Below are 19814 nucleotides of genomic sequence, written 5' to 3'. Positions count from 1 at the left end.
CATTTTCCTTTTTAAATGGCAGACTTCCTGGCCTAAGGCGTCTCTTTCCTGACTAAGAGCCTGCATTTGTGCCGCCAGGTCGTCCCTTTGCCTTTGGAAGGCACCAGCTTTCTGGCGCTCCTGATCAAACTCTGTCTGGGTATCCAGGTGTTTCAGGATCAGTTTATTGCTCTCCTCTTTCTCTCTGTCTAGTTGGATTTGCAGGGTGGCTACCTGCTCTGTGCATGCCCTGTTGAAATTGATCTGTTGCTCCAGCTTTTTCTGGCTCTGCAGTAAGGAGTCCAAACTGTCTTGGTGCTCCTTCTGCAGGGCCAGAAATCTAGTATCCTGTTCTGACTTTTCCTTTTGCAGCACATCCATATCCTCCTTTATTTTAGTAATGTACAGTCTGCTGTCATTTTCTGACTCCTGGCTCCTCTGCAGCCTCTGCTCAGAAGAGTCCAGATCAGATTGGACCTTCTGTAATGCCATCTGTTGCCTATTTGCCAGATTTTGGCTTTCAGCACATCTATCCTGCATGTCTCCCATATATAGGTACAGGTATGCTGCTATCCTGGCGATCTTATTGTGTTCCTCTTTGGCTTTAGGAGCCATATATAGTTCACTCAGGGCCACATGTAAGGGACCCTGATCTCTATATATATCTGACCCTGTTTCAGTGACCTGTTGTGTGATGGCCTGCAACCACACATCCTGGCCCTGTTCGGTCCATTCACCTCTCACAAATAGCTTATGCAAGAGGTGCTCTCTGGCTATTTTCATGTCTACTAAGGTCGTCATTCTAGAGATTGGTCTCTGTCCTGACTTACAGAAGTTAGTATTTTATTTTTGCAGAACAGAACTTTTCTTGGAGTGTCCCTTTTGAGGAATGCTTCACAGCGTAATGCAGCGTGGTGATCCGACCGGGTGTATGTATCCCGTCAGTTAGCACACTGTATTAAGCTGCACAACTGGTAAATCTAACCCAACGTCTCGGCTCGAGCCCCCACTTTGTAAGAGGATTCAATTCAGCACTACAGCCAAGTTAACGCCTAGTCTAGAATACTGAATGAAAACCCTTATTGATATATCTTTAGGTCCAGTTCATGCGTTCTGGATGACTACCCTTGTATAACACCCCTCTCTTGGAATCCCCCTGACCCCACTGAGCCAAGAAGTAATTCTGTTTTGCAAGTTTAAAAGGTTTATTTGATAAATTAAAATATATATCACACTTTTTAATAAATTAATAATTGAATATCACACTTAATCTGATATGGTAAATATTAACAACGGAGAATCTGGCACTAGCACACTTCTTTAATCACTAATGAGTTGACATGAAATGGATAAGGTAGCACACTGGTAAATAGGAACAAAAGTATAATGTGGTAGAGGATGCTTTATGTAGGCTCAGGTGGATGCAATATTCAATGAATGCAGTACAGAAAATACGCAATATGATTTCAACCAAACAATGTAATAACTTTTCTCTGGCTACTCCCCTCCCCCCCTTGATGCAAGGCAAGGAAATGGAAGGAAAACACACAGTTCTCAGAAATGCAATCAACTGTAATTCAGTTCAATCCAGCAAGCTTAAACAGAAGTTTGAAAACACAGGCAAATGCTTTGATAGGTGCTAGCAATGAATGAGAAATATGCTGGAAACGCTCTTAATTCCCTTTTAGAGGTTCAGGATGAGTGGTATCTAGTTAATATTAGTCCAGGCTCACACTAGCAATGATGCAGGGATAGTTAGCAGGTTAAACGAATTTCTGGCAAATGAAATCAGGCAGCAGCAGTTTTTTTACATGTGAAGAAATTGCAAATCGCGGCAAAATTCGCGGATGCGCCGAGCGCTATTACAGAGGAACCGCAAGGACTATCTCTACCGTTTTGGGGTCCTAGGAAAGCCTAGGATCTCAGGTTCCAAATGAAAGTTATTGCAAGTCTCTAGCCCAAACGGTTGCGGAGATATGAGCAATTTAGTAAAGGTCGTTTTTGGTTTTGCCAATTTTAAACGCACACTTTGACAAGTGACAAATTTTACTAGAATTGACAGGTGACAGATAGGAGGCAGTTCTACTTAGGTTAAATAGATTGAATTAGATGAATTTAAACTAAGAGATTGGTTTGGTACAGTTTTGCTAAGTACTCACAAGAGATTTTGAACAGGAAAGCGACTTGGTCACGATCTTCAGTCTGGTCAGGTCTTTCCGGATTCTGCTCACAGCGCCTGGTCTGGTCTCGGCTAGGCACAGCACTGCTTTCTCTCTGGTCTGGTCTCTGCTAGGCACAGCACTGCTTTCTCTCTGGTCTGGTCTCTGCTAGGCACAGCACTGCTTTCTCTCTGGTCTGGTCTCTGCTCTGGATAGATTGAAGTCTCTAGTTTGGCTTTCTGGAGTTTGATGGAGGTAAGTATGGATTTTTCCGGCAGGGCTTCCAGCGGCAGATGAAATTGAATGTCTCTATGTGTCCTGACTCTCTGCTTTTATCTGTTTCTTGAGAATGGGTGTGTGTGTTGCATCACTAGACTTGCCCCTCTCATTCGTCATTGGTCAGGCTTCCATTCCTCCGCTTGATTGGCAAACTGAACTGTGAGTCAGATTGATGTCATTTTATGATCTCTTGAAACATCCTCCCTTATCATCTGTGCACCCAAATATATATATGATCAAAATCCATACTTCAGAGTTACACAGTTGTTTGAAATTACATATACATGGTGTGGCTGAATTTAGCCATGTCTATGTCCAAATCTGCTCATTCTCGGAGCTTGCATTCAAAGAGTGTACATAATTGACTTTTTAACTGCTTTTTCAATTTCCGACATGGACCCAACTTTACATACATGTGTGCAGGGGGTAGGGACATTAACTGATGAAGTTTCAGATTTTTAACATGCACACATTTAGAGTAATATCCACTTTTCCGCTAAAACCCCCCTGAACATACCACCGGTTCCTACCACGTCTTAAACTGTGGGCAGAAAAATCACAAGAATTATGGTATCATTTATAAAATTTTCACATGTCCGCACTATGAATTATCCCCCTTTTTATAAAACCATATCCTTGCTGCAGGGGTGTGTCTTTTCAGGTCACATGGTACAGAAACCAGTCTTTCCAGTTTCTGCCAAGCCAGCTTGCTTCTCACAGGCAGTGCCCCTCCCAGCTTCTCCAGGAGGAAGCCACTTTTTACGACGTCTGTAATAAAAACCTTTGCCTGAGTGGAGAGGGCTTTGTTCACTCTCTGGCAGAGCACAGGAAATTCAATTATCAGATAGATGGCATATCCTTAGTGTGGGCAGCAAAAGGAACATTGGCCTGGGAACATAGTTGTGACTCAAGTTTCACTCCTGATGGGATCCGTTGCTAGGCAAAATCAAGTTCCTTAAGCCAGACCTTCAGCTAACTTTTTGTTGCTTTTAAAATAACTTGTAATTTTACACATGCAGCTAGAATGCTGATTCTAAGTGCAAAACTATGACATTTCAACAGTTACAAAGGCATGTGACACCAAACATAGGTCACTCATTTAATTTAACATTTTCGATTTTGGTGGTTTTAAATCCAGTTGCAGTTAGGCTTAAGCTGCTGACTCCATAGCATTTTTGTTATAAGCATTGTTTTTGGGCTCTTCATTTCCCAGATTTTGTAGGCACACAAAACTCCATTCTGCCAAATGTCTGCTGGTGTTCAGTGAATATTTTGCACATGTTGCAAGGTTTGAAATAGGCATTTTGCTTGCCTTCAGAAAAACACACAGTGGGTTTTAAAACGCCGGCTTTTGGATAGTGGTGAGTACTGGTACTGCACCCATTTTTGGGATTTTCTTGGATTAATGCATTCTAAACAGGAATGGTTCTTACATGGTAGTAAATCCTTGCTTAACATTGTTTTGATGGGGCTCCTTACAGTAAAATGGTTATGTGGAACCCCACAAAAAGGGTTGAATCTTTAAAGTGGTCCAATGAGTCACGATTTCAGCAACTTTTTGACATCAGTAAAAGCGGATTTTGTTAACAAAGACCTTTCTTTACCCTGGTGGGTGGCAAGTTAGGTAACCATTTTGGTGTGCGCACAACTGCGCAGCTTTCCTGGATTTCGGCGCACATGTGGGTTTTCCGCCATCTTGAATTTCCTAAGCCCACAGCACCAAATGTTGTAGCAGGGTAGCTTAAACGTGGGTCAGGACACCCTACAAGTAGAAGGAGCATAGACTTCAACTCATCTAGATTTAAACCACTTACTGAAGCATTTCCTTTTGATGATCTTCAGTTCATGGATTTCAAGCAGCAAAGATCACATTTTCAAGGGGGCAAGAAGATTAGCAGCATCAGAGAGAGTTTTCTGATTACTTTGGGCAAGATCATCTTCAGAATCTAAGTTTGACATGTCCCAACCAAGAGAAGAAATAAAAGGACCTGTAACTTCCAAAGTAAGATTGCGAGTATTTCTGGTCACAATTGCAGTCCTTACTGGCAGTCCTTACTGGTTTACTCCTCTTCATCCCTGATGGTAATAACATGTCAAAATAAACAAAAAAACTATGGTCTGACCAGGCACAAGGTATGATGATATTACCCTTAATACGAGTAGGCTCAAGTACCTGTTGAGAAAACCCAAGTCCCGAAGAGCAGAGTCCACCCAGAGTACAACATCATTAGTGCTCTTGGATAATCATAAATTAAAATCGCCCACAAAAAGAATTTTGGATTCTAGGCACAGGCGGCAAGATGCTTGAAAACTGTTCCGAGTAATCTGGCATAGTTGTAGGTGGCCTGCATAAAAAGCAAAAGATTAAATGTGCTATTTTGGCAAGTTAGAATCTTGATCTAACTAATGTCACAGTCATTTGGTCACTGTATTTCAACTTCATGCACATTCAGCAATGATTTACAGATGAGGGCAACCCCCCCATACCATTTATCCTATGAACACAGAAAATACCATAACCCTTAAGAATGGCCAGTGAGAGGGTAGGGCAAGCTGCCGCAGGTAGCCAAGATTTCACATATATCAGTTTGATGGGCTAAATTATAATCTGCCACTTCTGTGGCGTGTTTTATCAGTGACCTTGTAATAAGTAACACACATTTCAGGTGGTTAGGCCCACAGAGAGCCACCATCACTGCATCAAAAAGGGGTCCAACACTACAGCCCTCCTCACCTCTGCCTGAAACCCACATCTCCGCAGTAACAGGTGCTGATCCAAGGGAAGATGCATCTAAATTCAAACATGGATCAGCCTCACGGGTACTAAGACTAAACTCCACACCCTGTTGTAGAGCAGCAGGTTTCTGCTCAGTCGTAACTTACGAAATGTACTTCTGATCAGTAGCATTGTCAAGTTATAAGATTTGACCAGCCACATTCTATTCCGTCACAATAAGAAATAGCACTTGCGAGTCCAACCCACTTAACTTTCCCCTTTTCGTACAGAAGGTGAATCTCCAAATGGGCCACTCAGATTAGCCTCCTGCGAAGCAGCGCCCAGCTCGGTCTTCTCCCTCTGGGCTGCCCTACCACGTTCCCCATCAACTACACTATGCTGCCACCCATGTTGAGAAAGAACCATTGTAGCACACTATCCACTTTTTTTGACTTGGTTCCATTTCAAACAGAGTTGGTTTCTCAACTAAACATAGGGGGCAGAACCTAGAGGAGCAGCCACATCAGTATGCATACAATATTCTAAAAGACAATGCAGATAAACACAAAAATAAGTAGCCTACCTAAAGATTCCTGTGCACGCAGCACCGCACCCAGACACTAACCAGCACAAACCAGTCTGAAGGCGTCGGCAATAATGCGCCGGCAAAAAAGAAGGCTGCAGCAAAGCCCACTGGGAGGCATAGTTCCCCCAGTCTAAGCACAGTAAAATGAATGAAACAGATGCACTTCTCGTTTTAAAAACAGCAAGCATGATAAAAGTTTAGCAATTCTAATTTGGCAATTCTAGAATGTCAACTGCAACAGCACTGTTCTCAAGCACAAACAAGTTAAAAGGATCCTTAACTGCAGTGAGCTGGCTTCAAAGAGTTTATTAGCGTGAGAAGGAAACATATCTGTCTTCCCATCCGGTATGCTGGGGTTGAGGGGGCATGTCTTCACAAGTTGAAAAGATTCTATAATGTCAGAATTCAGTGCTGGCTCCATCTAAAGTTGGTATCTTTTCCCAATTGCAACTTTTAATGTGAATTTTCCTGTCCCCTTGTTTTGACATTTTCCCAAAAACACAGCAACATTAAATATTGTTTTTCTTTCTTTAACCTGCTGTTCTGTCTCCTCGGGTTCAGCAGTTTCCTATTTTAACAAAAGTGGCAGGTTATTTCCGGGTACCTAAATGTTAATCTCAGGCCTCATCAGTGAGATTCAAGTGGCTGCAAAGCATTGCTCATTTCGTTTGCACGAGTGTCTCCCAACTACTATGCACAGGCTGCAGCTTCAATATGGTTTTTACAGTGCTGTCTTGCTCTGCATCTTTTCTCCTGTGTCAAATATCCCGACGGGAATAGGGGGTTGCGATTTCCAAAATAAAAAAACTGGGGCTGGGCACAAACATACAAGTACCACTACCCAGTGGTCGAAGTGTACGAAAAGAAGTAGTGGAACTATGTTCCCTGCTGGCCTCGCCCCCGCTCTCCACAAACCCCATCACCACACACCCACCGACACAATCCAAACCCCCAAACAAACACACCTGCTCTTTATGAGAATATTCAGTGCACTGCACTGAAGTGCAAGCTTTAACTTCGGTCTACACTTTTATTTTAAAACTAAACCATTCCAGAACGGTTTCTTTATAAAATAAAAGTATAGGAATGGTGAAACTTAAAATTAAAAAGTATAGGAGCACTGCTTCCAACCGCTCCCGCCCACTTCGACCTCTGCCACTACCCTTCTCTCCCTCAGCTACAAACCAACCACCCCCCAATCTCCTCCGACGCCAGTGGGATCCCACAGGTATTTCCAGCACTGCCCTGCATATACATTGATATGGCAGGCCTTGCTCATTTCCGAACCGATCTGTGCAGGAACATAAGTGAATGCATGTGGCTCGTCCCTGAAATGTTGGGCACTGCATCGCTTCCCGGATGCCAGAGTTCTGGCTAAAGCAATGCTGGCAAATTCTGAAATTATTTATAATTGTTGGATTTTGAAGATGTAATCGTTCCCGGCAGCCCAGCTGGGATTGCGCCAGTGGTCACCGTCCTTCCACAAAACAAGGATGGGGTTTTTAAATAAAAAGGATGGGGTTTTTAAAAGTTTCAAAAAAGACCTCAGGTTGGTAGGGGAACAGTGGTCTCAATTCCAGTCAGTCCCGGCAAAACTGGGACATCTGGTGATTCTATTTACCCATGTGGCCTGCGGGCTGCATCTGTTGCGCGTCACCGGGCTCATGCACTGCATGCATTTCTATGGCCAGGCTGCACCTAGTTGCTTACACAATACCTTTGTGGGCCACCCTAGCACGCTGTGCTGCCTCAATAGGAAATGAAAAAAGTCCTGCCACTTACAAATTTAACATACTATAAGTCATGTATGAAACAATTGTTCATAAGAGTGGCTGGATTAAGTCAGCCCCACAATAACCCTACAATGACAGTGGATGCTAGTTGTCCAAGTAGAAGTATATATATTTTGCACCAATATTTATTTTCAAAGTTGGTCAAACCACTTTAAATACTGGGCTCATGCATTGCATGTATTTTTATGGCCAGGCAGCACTTAGTTGCTTACACACCACCTTTGTGGGCAACCCTAGCACACAACTGCAACCTTGGTATCAGGGCCTCGGTGGTGCACACCGCGCATGCTATGCTGCCTGCTTATGCATGGACATGCATGGACAGTATTCCAAAAGCACACTCTCTTCACTATCAACACAACCCGCAACAGTCTATCACAGCGCGCCGCTACGCAGCAATACATCAGGCTGCATTATGTGTGCATTGTCTTGCCCAGGGTACGCGCTCTCAGAGACACACCATAACAATAGAAATGAGTGGGCACTGACATGCCAAGTCAAATGGCCAAGGTACATTTTTCATAAACTTGGGCATCTCAGTACCCTGCATTTTGCTAGCAGGGATGACCAAATCATTATGCTGCCACAGAAACATGCTACCCATCAGATGGAGGCCCCTGACAGGTGAGGCCAATCTTTGAAACCACGATAGGTGTGGTATAGAAGTTTGCAAAATAGAAGGTCAAATACTCTTCCAGCATAGAAGGCCACGGGCGAGTAGGCCATGCTGTCCCCATTCTCAGTAGCCCTTTCAGCCACTACCTACCACCTAGCGTCACATCTTCCGTGGGGGCTCGGTACTTCCGGTCTGCAAACGTCAAGGTCACATCTGCTTCTTCCTCACCTCGATCCCATTAACAAGCCCAAGCCCTCTGTTCTTGCGAGGCCACGCGCAGCGAGGTCACCACGGTGGCAGACTTATGCGATCCGAGACCACTTCATATTTCAATATATCCCCGAGCATTAACTGCTCACAGACACCCAAGGAGACCCCAGACACTGATATAACATTGAGAAACTGGTGTTTCCTGGATGATTTTCTAAATTATAATAGTGAGATTAAGTCACAATGCATTTTTTCCAATTCTTGGTCAACATTAGGTTCCAAAAGTATTGCGGCTTGCACAGGATTTAGAATTGCTGGAATGTAGTTGAGTTTTGGTTTCGGCAGGACGTTCGATGCATTTGTTTGTAGGCTCCCTTATAGCATTTGGGTTGGAGGGTGGTTGGTATTGGACTTACCATCTGGTGTTGGCGCGTAGACTGAACTTTAGTATTTGAAGCTCGGTTGGAGTACTGGAGTGTTGGTAATGGTTAACATTTCAAAATGGGCCTGCGCGTTTGGAGCATCCGATGATTGCTTGTATTAGACTTCAGTTTTGGTGGAGTGCACCTTGCCATTTGAATTAAGGTTTGAGTGTTCGGTTGCGCGTTAGACTTTAGAGTGCGGTGAGCACCTCAGTGTTGGGTTATGTCTAGTTGTGGGATTTGAAGCAAGTTTTGGTTGTCACAGTCTGGGTCGATTGTGTTTAGACTAAGGTCTGGCTGTTGCAGCACAGGCTGAGTATTGGTGTTTGATGTCAGGTCCAGGTTTTGTGGTGTTTTACCATGTTTGGAATTTCATGCAATGTTTGGGAACTGAAGCGTAAAATAGGATGAGTGTTGACACTTAACACCAGAACTGGGTATAGGAACAGGTTGGTTTTTGGTGTTTTAACATAGGTTGAGATTTGATATGTGGAGCGCAGGTCTGTGTGTTGGATCATGGTGCCTCCCAGGAGCTGGGCCGTGTTAGAGCTTTTCCACCCTGGGCGAGGATCTGTGTGTTGGAGCATGGTGGAGTTTTGTTATTCGAAGGGCACAAGAGTGGTGTTGGATTTTAAGATACATTTTGAAATGTAATCCAGTGCCTGGATGTTAGAAAGTCAGTCAGTTTTGGAGCAATGGTGATGGATTTTAGCTCCCACAACTCTGGACCACCCAGGTGTGCTTCACTATATGTTGTGTATATGATCTAAGATGTTGCAATGGCTGCCATTTTGTGGCCCTCTTGACACGTGGGTACATAAATAAAAACGCAGGAGAACCATGCCCTGTGGATCCATCATTTGCCTCTGTGGGCATTACACATACACAAGAAATCTCCACACATACTTTCCTGTGGTCTACACCGAGGGGTAACAGAAACAGCAATGTTGTAATGGCTAGCGAGTGCGGAGGTGTCACTGGTCATCACCATGGGCGGTATTCAGTGCTGGAATTGGCAATTATTAACTGTGGGAACACACCAGCAACGGGGTGGGGGTTGGAACGAGGATGGGTATGCAGAGTGTAGGGGTTGTTTAGGAGCACGCACATGGGGGGAGTTGTAAGAGAACCGCACACCATTGTTCTAAGCACTCCCCATGAATAAACTTCCTGGCCCACTCTTTGGCCGTTTCTCCTCCTCATTTCTCCTCATTTCCCCTGTTCGTCCCTGATGATGTTTCTAGACAAGTCCGATCTATGAAAGTCTTGTCAAAGCAGATTCCCCTCCTGCTCATCCGGTACCATTAAGGAGCAGATCGACACCGTTGCTCCAGCCTTGGCCGATTTCCATAATCACTCTTTTGCCACTGGAACATTCCCTTCCCCCATTAAGCACTCCCTTGTGCACCCTCTTCTTTAGAAGCCCCCTGCCTAATCCTTCCTCTCCGGCAAATTATCGCCCGATCTCCATCACTCCTTTCCTGATCGAAAAACTGGCCATCTCCCAGCTAAATCTACATACTGAATCTGTTGGTTGTCTCCCCAACTACCAATCTGGCTTCAGAGCTGCCAGAGCACGGAAACTCTCCTTAACACCTCTGAAAATGTGCTCTCTAATCTTGACTCTAACCTGCCCTCTGTCCTCATTCTCCTCGATCTATCCTCTGCTTATGACTGACATGGTCAACCATGCCATTCTGCTCAATCAACTCCAAGACAACCTGTGAATCTCTGATCACGTCCTGGCCTGGTTGACCTCTTTCCTCACTGACCCTCTAAGGTCCAACTTGAGTCATTCCTCTGTTCTCTCTCTCTCTCTTACTAATAGTGGAGTCCCCAGGGGTCTAACCTTTCTCCATGTCTTTTCAACCACTACCTGGCACATCTTGCCCACCGCATCGCTACATTCTGCTCTCACCTTCAGTGTTATGCGGATGACGCCCAGCTCTCCTTCAGGCTCCCCTCAGCCACCTCTGCTCCTTCTCTCATACCAGACTGTCTGGCCGCAATTCATGAATGGTGTGCCGCCAATGATCTCTGCCTTAATGCCAGTAAGACTGATCTCCTCCTTATCAGGAGAACCTGCATCTGCAACCCTACAGTCCCCTGTCTCTCTGCATTTATGAGCCACCCTCTGGCAGCACTTATTGAGTTACCTGCACTTCTCTCCATCCCCCACCTCTGGCACTTCTATCCCTTCCTCCTCCACGCGCATGAGAAATCTAAATGACACAAGGCCTAGTAAGATCACCGTTTTGTCCTCCCTGTACCCACCCTAGTCTTGACACGCCTACAAACACTTGTGTACAGGCGCGTTTTAAATGACTTATCATATCACATTTATGTTTCAGGGGATTCATTAATAATGTTGCAAGTAAACTAGAAAAGATGCACATCTTTTAGATGTACAATGTTTCTCTTAAGTATTTTCTGCAGAGTACAATCCTGACAGGGATATTCACATGCGGTCTTTTCAGAAGTACCGGTAGAATAGTGCTTAAGTCACATGATCAGAGTTTGAATCCTGGTCTCTGGAACAAACAGGGATTCATTTACAGCAATGGGCACAAATACTTTTACTGGGTCGGAAACACGGAGAGACATTTTTTGCTGCATCTCTGACCCAGATAATTCCAGTCCAGTGACAAGCGCTGACGGTATTACAGAAAATGTCCACATGAGCCACTTCATTAAACACATCAGCAATAAATTCCAGGCAGGGGCATTAACGGGCCAGGTAAATGGGTGGAAAATGGGGCTAGGGGAAGGGGATAAAGGGGCGCACAGGCACACTTACCTCGGTTAAGTGGATTTATTTATTGATTGCTTGTTAGATGCTTGTACAGCAAGTAAATACTGTTTCAAAGCGCCCACAGGGCAAAGGGAGGGAACAAGGGAGACAACACATTAAAAACACACAAAAATATTAAAAACAGTGGAGGGAAAAGGAAAGAAGTACGAGCATACTATGCCTTGTGAGTATTCAGAATGCGCAAGTGCAGCAATAAAGAGTGCAGAGGGGGTAAGTGATGGAGTGTCCGTGCTCGTGGGTGAGTCAGAGATGAAGTGCATGGTTGAAGTGCATGGTATGCTGAGTGCTACACAGCCTGTGGTCGTGGTGAATGTAAGTGCGAGCCTGCAAGGCAGAGGGTGGGCCACGGAAAGTGCTGATGGCAAGCACGAGCTGGGGTGATTGGGTGCTGGAGGTCAGGGGCCCAGAGAATGCATAAGGGCCCAAGGCACCAATCACAGCAACCATGAAATTAGCAGAGGAGAAAAGAAGGGAAGGAGGAGGTAAAGTGGAAACTCTTGAAGAGCTTCTGGAATTTAAGAAAGTCCTGCTCAAGGCACAGAGGGAGAAGGAGGCTGTTCCAGAGCAGGGAGCCAGTTGAGGAAAGTGATTCACCCTTCCTACCCTTGGTTTGGCAAAACACTTCACACACAAATAGTTGGTGGCAGAGGAACGTAGAGGTCTAGAGGGAGAGTTTTTAGTGATATAAAGTTGAAGATAGTGTGGTGAAGGGCTCAGACAGCCTTGTGGGATGCACAGGGATTTGAATTGAATCTGTGCAGCAACTGGAAGCCAGCAGAGGCTTTTTAGGCAGGAGAGATGCGGTCGCTGGGCTTACGGCCAAGGTTAAATCTCGCTGCCCTATTCTGGATTAGCTGGAGGGGGTCGCAGAGTGGACGAAGGAAGATTCAGGAGGAGGCTATTGCAATAGTCATGTCTAGAGAGAACCAGAGCTTGGGTAACATTGAGCCTCTGGGGGAAATTGAGAAAAGGGAGAATTCCTTTGAGAAGGAAGAGCTGAAAGTGGGACTTTTTGCAATGTCCTGAGTATGAGGGAGGAAGGAGACAGGAGTCGAGGATGACTGAAAGGTTTCTGGCTTCAAAGGAAGGAGTAAGGGGAGAGCCCATGGAGGAAGGCCAGAGTTAAGGGAAGAAGGAAGGAGCAAGGGTCTCGATGGGAAGTAGCTCAATTTTACAGGCGTTGCGGCAGAGATCGCTTAGAGGTGCACCAGGTCTGGATGACAGATAGGCAGTCAGGGATGAAGGAAGGTGCAAGAGGGTCACCAGGAAGTTTGAAAAAGAGTGCGTCATCTGCATAACATTGGAAGTTGGGGGGAAAAGGAGGAGGTGAGGCATGCCAGCTGAGCAAGGTAGATGTTAAAGAACCAAGGGGAGAAAATAGAACCCTGGGGGACACCACAGGTGGAGAAGGAAGTAGGAGAGGAGAAAGTGCCCGGGTTGACTTTTGATGAGTGGAAGGATGTCAGCCAGTCCAGTGCCCATTCCAAGATACCAAGGGCATCATAGAAACTTTGTATGAGGATGCAATGGTTGACCGTGTAAAAGGCAGAGGAGTGACCAAGTAGGATGAGGATAGCTGGGGAGTTCGAGTCCAGAGATGCAACCAGCTCTTCACAGGTGTTCAGAAGTGCAGTTTCTGTGCCTCTGGATGCAAGTTGGGTTGGGATAAGGCCAACTTCTCCAGCAGTTTCTCCAGGAAGTGGGGGATGGAAATAGGGTGGTAATTGGCGGGACAGGTAGGGTCTGCTGAAGGTTTTTTCAGTAGGGACGCACAAGGGAGTGCTTGAGAGAGGAAGGGGAAAAGATCCAGTGGCAAAAGAAAGTCTGCCTATTGCAGGGAGAGCCAATGTTGTCCTTGATGGTTCTGGATGAGGAAGGGGGAATCCTATTTAGAAGAGACCTTCATGGAGCAGACTACTCTGCACTTCAGAAGGGGAAGTCTTCAGGTGCGACAGGGGAGAGGGAGGATGGAAGAGGGCGAGGGGGCAAGGGAGGCCAGCTGGGGTGGAATGGGTTGGGAAGATGAGTTACAATACAAGGGTGTCCAGGATGTCACAAGTTTTGGTGGTGAAGTGAGTGGCCAGTGTGTTGCAGAGGGCCTGGGAAGGGAAGGAGTAGAGTGCAGAAGGGTTGGCTAGTTCCCTGCAGATCTTGAAAAGTTCAGTCATGTTGTTGGATACACCAGAAACCTGTACATGTATGTGGGCTCGTTTCTTGGCACAGGTGGAGAGTCTGTATTGCCTTTGGAGCAGGTGGCAGGCCAGTTTGTTAGAGGATGAGCCTAAGGTTTGCCACTTCTGTTCCCTGCTCTGCACTATTGTTTCAGGGCCGCATGTTTGGAGTTGTACCAGGTGTTATGCTTGGAGGCAAGTTTCAGGCGGATCCTCATGACTGGGGTAAGAATGTCAAGAGTATTGGTGATGGACAAGTGGAGGTTGCTGTGAGCAGAGTCAGAATCTGAGGTGGGGGTAAAGAGGGGTGAAGGTGGAAGCAAAGGCAGCAGGTGGCACTCGTTTTATCAGGAGGATGATAGCCAACAAGGTTGACAGGGCTTTTGGGGGTTCGGTCAGAAGGCCAAAGGGACCAAGGTGAGGAGAAAATGGTCTGACCAAGAGAGAGGGATGACGAGGGAGAAAGAGAAAGAAAGAGAATCCAGCTGAGTGGATTGGACTGGGAGAAAGAATGGAGAGGGATAGAGAGGTGCAGAGGTCAATGAAAAGAGTGGATGCTGTGACAGAGGAGTCCAGTAGGATGTTGAAATTACCCCGGAGGAGACTGTTCTTCCTTACTTTCATCCACCTCCAGAAATCCTCCCATTCAGATAGGAGCAGGGTGGTAGTGCCCGGAGGCTGGTAAATGGTAGCAATGGTCAGGGTGGAGGAGGGCGAGATGACCAACTTGCAGACAAGGCTGTACACAAGGCGCTTCAGGGAAGAGTAGGGGGCTGGGTGGGTAAGATGGAAGAATGAACCCACTCAAGGAGGATTAAGGCAACCTCACCCCCAGCACTGTGAGGTTGAGGCTTGGAAATGATCTTGAAGCCATCAGGGAGGAGGGAATCAAAAGCAATGACTGAGCAGGCATTAAACCAGGTCTCAGTAAGAGCAAGAATATTGAGGTCAATGGCGGAGTGTTTGTTGGCTGAGCAGACGTCAATAGTCGTTAGATGAAGGAAGTCTCTGCCTTTGAACGTTTTCTGAGGTGGGCTACAGGGGCGTGGTACACCTGTAGGAAGGGGAGGGATAGCGAGTGGAGGCAGGAGAAGGAAGGAAGTTAATGAGAGACGGCAGGATCCAGTCAATGAGAAGGAGTTTGGGTTGAGAACCCCGGACCAATATAATGCCTGCCTGGTAGATATTAATGAAGCAACGTGAAGATGAAAAGCCGGCTAAGAGGACTTGGTACCACCGTTAATGGGAGAGGCTGTGGAAGAAGAGAGAGAGTAGAGACAAGATGAGGGGTCCATTGATCTGGAGAGAGGACAGAGAAGAGGATAACAGTGAATACATCTCTGGAAGAGGCGCTGACATAGGTGTCTGCAATGGGAAGGCTAGGTTTTGCACTCAGGATGTCTTTTTTGTTCTTTTTCCTTCTGGATTTCGTGCGAGAGGGCGGAAAGGTGATAGCGTAGCAGTTAGAGAAGATGGGTGGGATAGTGAGAGCCATAGGGGCGGCAGAGGTTAATAGAGGAAAGAAGGGTGGCTGCACAGCACAGTTCTAACTAAACTCACCAGGTGCCGAGTAGTCACAAAATGAAATGAAATAGAATGTCAATAAAACAAGGGGTACAAATGCAATGCAAAGCGGTGAAAGAGGTGCACAGATGTAAAGGCACACACACCTGTATTCGATTTTCTAAAATAGTGGCACAAATGCAGTCAGAGAAGAAGTAGGTTAGTTGAGGCAAGAAAGGCAGAGCATACTAGGGTCAGACAGTTAGAGGAGGAGGCAATGGGAGAGTTCAGCCATCACTCACTGGCAGATCTGCAGGATCCATGGGTCCAAGAACATGGAGTAGCAGTATATAAGTATTGAGGCTGAATCATAGTTTGAGAAGGGGGGCAAGAAGGAGAGTGACCTCCAGGCCCTCGTCGGCCAAGATAGGCTCAGACTCGCCCTTAGCTGGAGGGGCCGGCTTCCGCCTGCTGGCGCCTCTCACTGGTTGTTGTAGGGAAAAGGGCAAACAATCCCGCTGGGGGCAGCAACAAGGCAGACAAAGGCTCAGAGCCCATATGTGGTGGTGGCCATCTTGGAGGTGTTGTGAAGATGCAGGTGAACAATGCTGGTGCATTGCAAAATCCCACAAAAGAAAATCCCTTCACAAATTGCCTCACAACGCTAGCGCTATGTTTTGCCACAATAATGCGACTTCTGATGCATTTCAGAGTATGATGTACGCTCGCCAGAAAGAATACATAATTAGGAATTTTGCCCTCCCCAGCCAGCAACTAAGCCCCACTGGGCCTACCTTCGTTGAGATATGCAGCAAAATGCTGCTCCTGCAGCTCACGGTTCACCGGGGAGGTGGTGCCGGCTCAAGGCTTCTCCTCGAGCCTCCACCGACGAAAAAAGCAGGTGGTAAAAACCTGTTGTGAGCCTCACGATTGGCTGGGAGGCTGCAATCACATTCCCGCTGTGTACTAATATGATAATTGCCCTAGTGCTAGAGTCTGCAACTTGTGGAGCTCCAGGTGTTTTGGACTACAACTCCCATGAACCTTCACCATAGACCATGCTAACTAGGGCTCATGGGAGTTGCAGTCAAAAACATCTGGAGTGCCAAAGTATGCATTGCCCTGCAACCACTGGCGTAACAGGGGCCCCCGCAGCCCCCGCGGTGCGGGGGCCCCACCAGCACATGGCTGGGAGGGGGCCCAAGTAAAAAAAAAAAAAAATAAAATAAAAAAAAAATATTTTTTTCTAAAAAAAAAAAAGTTTCTTTTGAAATTCACTCTGCATTCATAAAGAACATTTCTGTAACAGAAATAATTTCTTTATGAAGGCAGAATGACTACAAAAAGAAACTTTCTTTTTGAAGTCTGAGGGCCCCCGTACCCCATGACATGGAAGACCCTAGGCTGGAGGCCTCCATGTCATGGGGTGGGGGGGGTGGGGAACCCTATGCCTTCAAAAAGAAATTGTTTGTTTTTGTAGCCACTCAGCCATCATAAAGAAATTATTTTGATTATGGTTCGGTCCTTAACTGAAATAATTTCTTAATGAAGTTATAGTGACTTAAAAAAGAAACAATGGGGCTCATTCTGACCATGCCGGTCCGGAAACAACGGTGCTGGTAAGATTACAGGCACTGTTTTTTCCGGACCGGCATATTACAGGTCTGCCTGGTGGGGCTGCCGTGCCCGACAGGTCTGACCCTGCCAGGCACAGCAGCCACGGTAGGCAGACCTGTCACGGAAGCACCGGCACCGTTAACAATGGGGCAGGTGCTTCTGTGTCCCCATTCCCGTGGAGTCTGGGGTTTAACGAAATTTAACGAAATAATTTTTTATGGGTCTGGCGGCAACCCGCCGGTAGCACCGGCACGGTTACCGCTGGACCCGTAATGAGCCCCAATTTCTTTTTTAAGTAATAGGGCCCCCCCTCAACTCCATGAGGTGTGCGTTTATGAGTCTATGGTGAAAGGGTGCACACTTAAATGTATGGGTGGCTGTGGGGGTGTGCCTGCATGGTGAAAGGGTGCACACATAAATGTATAGGTGGCTACCTGTGTGAGTGTATGGTGAAAGGGTGCACACTTAAATGTGTGGATGACTGGGTGTGTATAAGGTGAATGGTGTGTGTGCTTGTGTACAGGGGCACAAGAAAACCTTCATTTCGGGGGGGGCTAACCCTTCAAATGTTGGGAGAGGTGCTAACTTCACATGCGGTGGGGAGGGGGAAACTTATTTGTGTGGGCGCATCCAAATTATTTACGCATTTTAATGAGACTATTCTAGTGCAGATTCAATGTTACAAGCAGTTAACTCTCTCCTATAAGTCTCCTGTTCCCTCTCTACCCTTCCAATCACTCCCCTGGCATGCAAGTACTAAACCCACATCACGATTTCAATCGCCTAAACAATGTGGAATTTGAATGCAGGTACTAACAGTGAAATGCTTTACGTTGGTAATTGCTGGGTTCTTGTTAACAGCAAAAACCAGGTGCCGTTTAAAATCTGTGTCCTGTTCGGTCTGGCAACTGCTCTAAAGGTTAGCCAAGTTGAGTCAATATAGCCCAAAATGTCAGGGGGGTAGTGCTGAAGCCCAGTCAACTCAATGGTGTTGCGCTACTACTTGTGTTTAATGCCTTGCTTACTCCTAGCCCTATTCTTCCTCGTCCCAGTACTTATATACGAGGCAGTACGTGTGTTCGAGGCACTCTGCCTCATACAAAAGTACTGGGAAGAGGTAGAGGTACATGGAGGTAATGCCTGATTTAGCTACCTGTAATCTTCATCACTCCTAGTCCCACTGTTCCTCATCCCAGTACTTACCTATGAGGCAAGGAGCCTCATACGAAAGCTCTGGGACAAGGAAGAGGGACGCAGAGGTAATTCTGGGCCAAGGAGCTGATTGTGGAGGTTGGGGTGGTGGGTGGGAGGGAGAGTGGATGTGTGGGGGGGCAGGATTGTGTGATAAATCATAATGGTTGTCCATGTCCAGGCTAAGCAGGCATGATATGTGGTATTAGTGGCTAGAGAGGCATTTTGATTTAGCCAGTCTAGTCATTCCCCAGTTTGGTATGACTTTCTTTTAACTGGACATTTCTGATAAAGTAGTCCTGCTAACTTTAATTACCTGGCTAGATTGGCATTTGGGTGCTGCCAGTCTAGCCATTTCTTACTGCGGCATTGTATATTTTTCTGGGCATCTGTGATAAAATGATATGATGTGATTGAAGTCATTTATAATGCGCCTGTACACAAGTGTACACAAGGGAGGGATGATAGAGGGAGGACACGTCAAACAATCTCATTAGGCCTTGTGTCATTGTGAGAACGAGAAGTGCAAGGGAAAAGGGAGCAGGGAAGTGCAAGTGAGAGGGGAGGGGAAAACAGGGCAGCAATGCTCTCAGTAAGTGCAACCAGGGCAGAGCAGCTATTGGTTGTGCAAGGAGAACAATGGACTGCAGGTGCATGGTAGGCCCGGAGGCAGTGCAAGGGTGACCAATCAAGAAAGAGCCTGGACTCAGAGAGACTCTGAGGGTAGCCAAGCAGCCAGTCAGTACAGCAGACATGTAGGTCAGGTAGGTCAGCAGGGGGGGGAGAGAGAGCGAAAGCAGCAGAGAAGAGTAAAGCTTTTAGCTGCTTCCGAAACTTCAGGTTGTCCGCCTCAAGTTTGAGAGGGGCAGGGAGGCCATTCCAGTTGGAGGCACCAGCAGAGGAGAGAGGTCTACCCCCACTCTCTGCCTGGAGAAATGTCTAAGCCTTAGAGAGTTGGAGGTAGCTGAGTGAAGGGTTAGAGAAAGAAGGTTTTTTGGAAGAGGGCATTGGATTTAGTGTTGGCACTGGCCTCAGAAAGCCTTGTGGGCAATGCAAAGGTTCTTGAACTTGATCCTTGCAGCCAGTGGAGAGATTTCAGGGCTGGAGAAATACAATCCCAGGGCTTGAGGCCAAGGCTAAGTCTTGCAGTCCTGTTCTGGATTATTTGCATATGAAGGAGACTAGAGGAAGACAGATTGAGAAAGTGGCTGTTGCAGTAGTCCAGCTTAGAGACAGTGAGCTTCTGGTGGAGAGTGAGAAAGGGAAGAGTCCCTTTGAGGAGGAGCAGCTGGTAGTGGGACTTCTTGGTGATGTCCGAGATGTTAGGAGAGAAAGAGAGTGTGGCATTGAAGATGACACCAAGGTTTTTTGCCTCGCAGGAAGGCAAAGGAAGAGGGCCCAAGGTGGTCTGCTATAGTGAGAGAGGAAACACAGTGGCAAGGGTCCCAATGAGAAGGATCTCTGTTTTACTGGCATTAAGGCAGAGATTGTTGGAGGCGCACCAATCCTGAATCGTGGATAGACAGTCAGGAATGAGCAAGAGAGGAGAGGAGGATGAGGGGAGCCTGAAGGAAAGCTGAATCATCCGCACAACACTGAAAGTTAGAGGATAAGGTAGAGATCAGGGAGGCCAAAGTGGCCAAGTAGAGGTTGAAAAACCAGCGTGAGAGGATAGAGCCCTGGGGAATGCCACAGGTAGAGCGAGGTGGCGGAGAGAATGGGACCACGATCGACCTGGGAGCGGAGTGGCGGTCCAAGTG

At 46.6% G+C, this 19814-nt stretch overlaps 1 protein-coding gene across 1 annotated transcript in view; it reads right to left on the bottom strand.

The window, feature by feature from the left end:
* PLPP2 (phospholipid phosphatase 2) overlaps positions 1-19814 on the bottom strand; it is a 138868-nt gene that overhangs the window by 35824 nt on the left and 83230 nt on the right. The gene's annotated exons all lie outside the window — the stretch shown is intronic.

The sequence above is a fragment of the Ambystoma mexicanum genome, chromosome 1p (assembly GCF_040938575.1).
Source record: "Ambystoma mexicanum isolate Mex_15411 chromosome 1p, UKY_AmexF1_1, whole genome shotgun sequence".
NCBI lineage: Eukaryota > Metazoa > Chordata > Amphibia > Caudata > Ambystomatidae > Ambystoma > Ambystoma mexicanum.
Note: the sequence above shows the minus strand (reverse complement) of the source record. Positions and strands in the feature narration are given on the sequence as shown.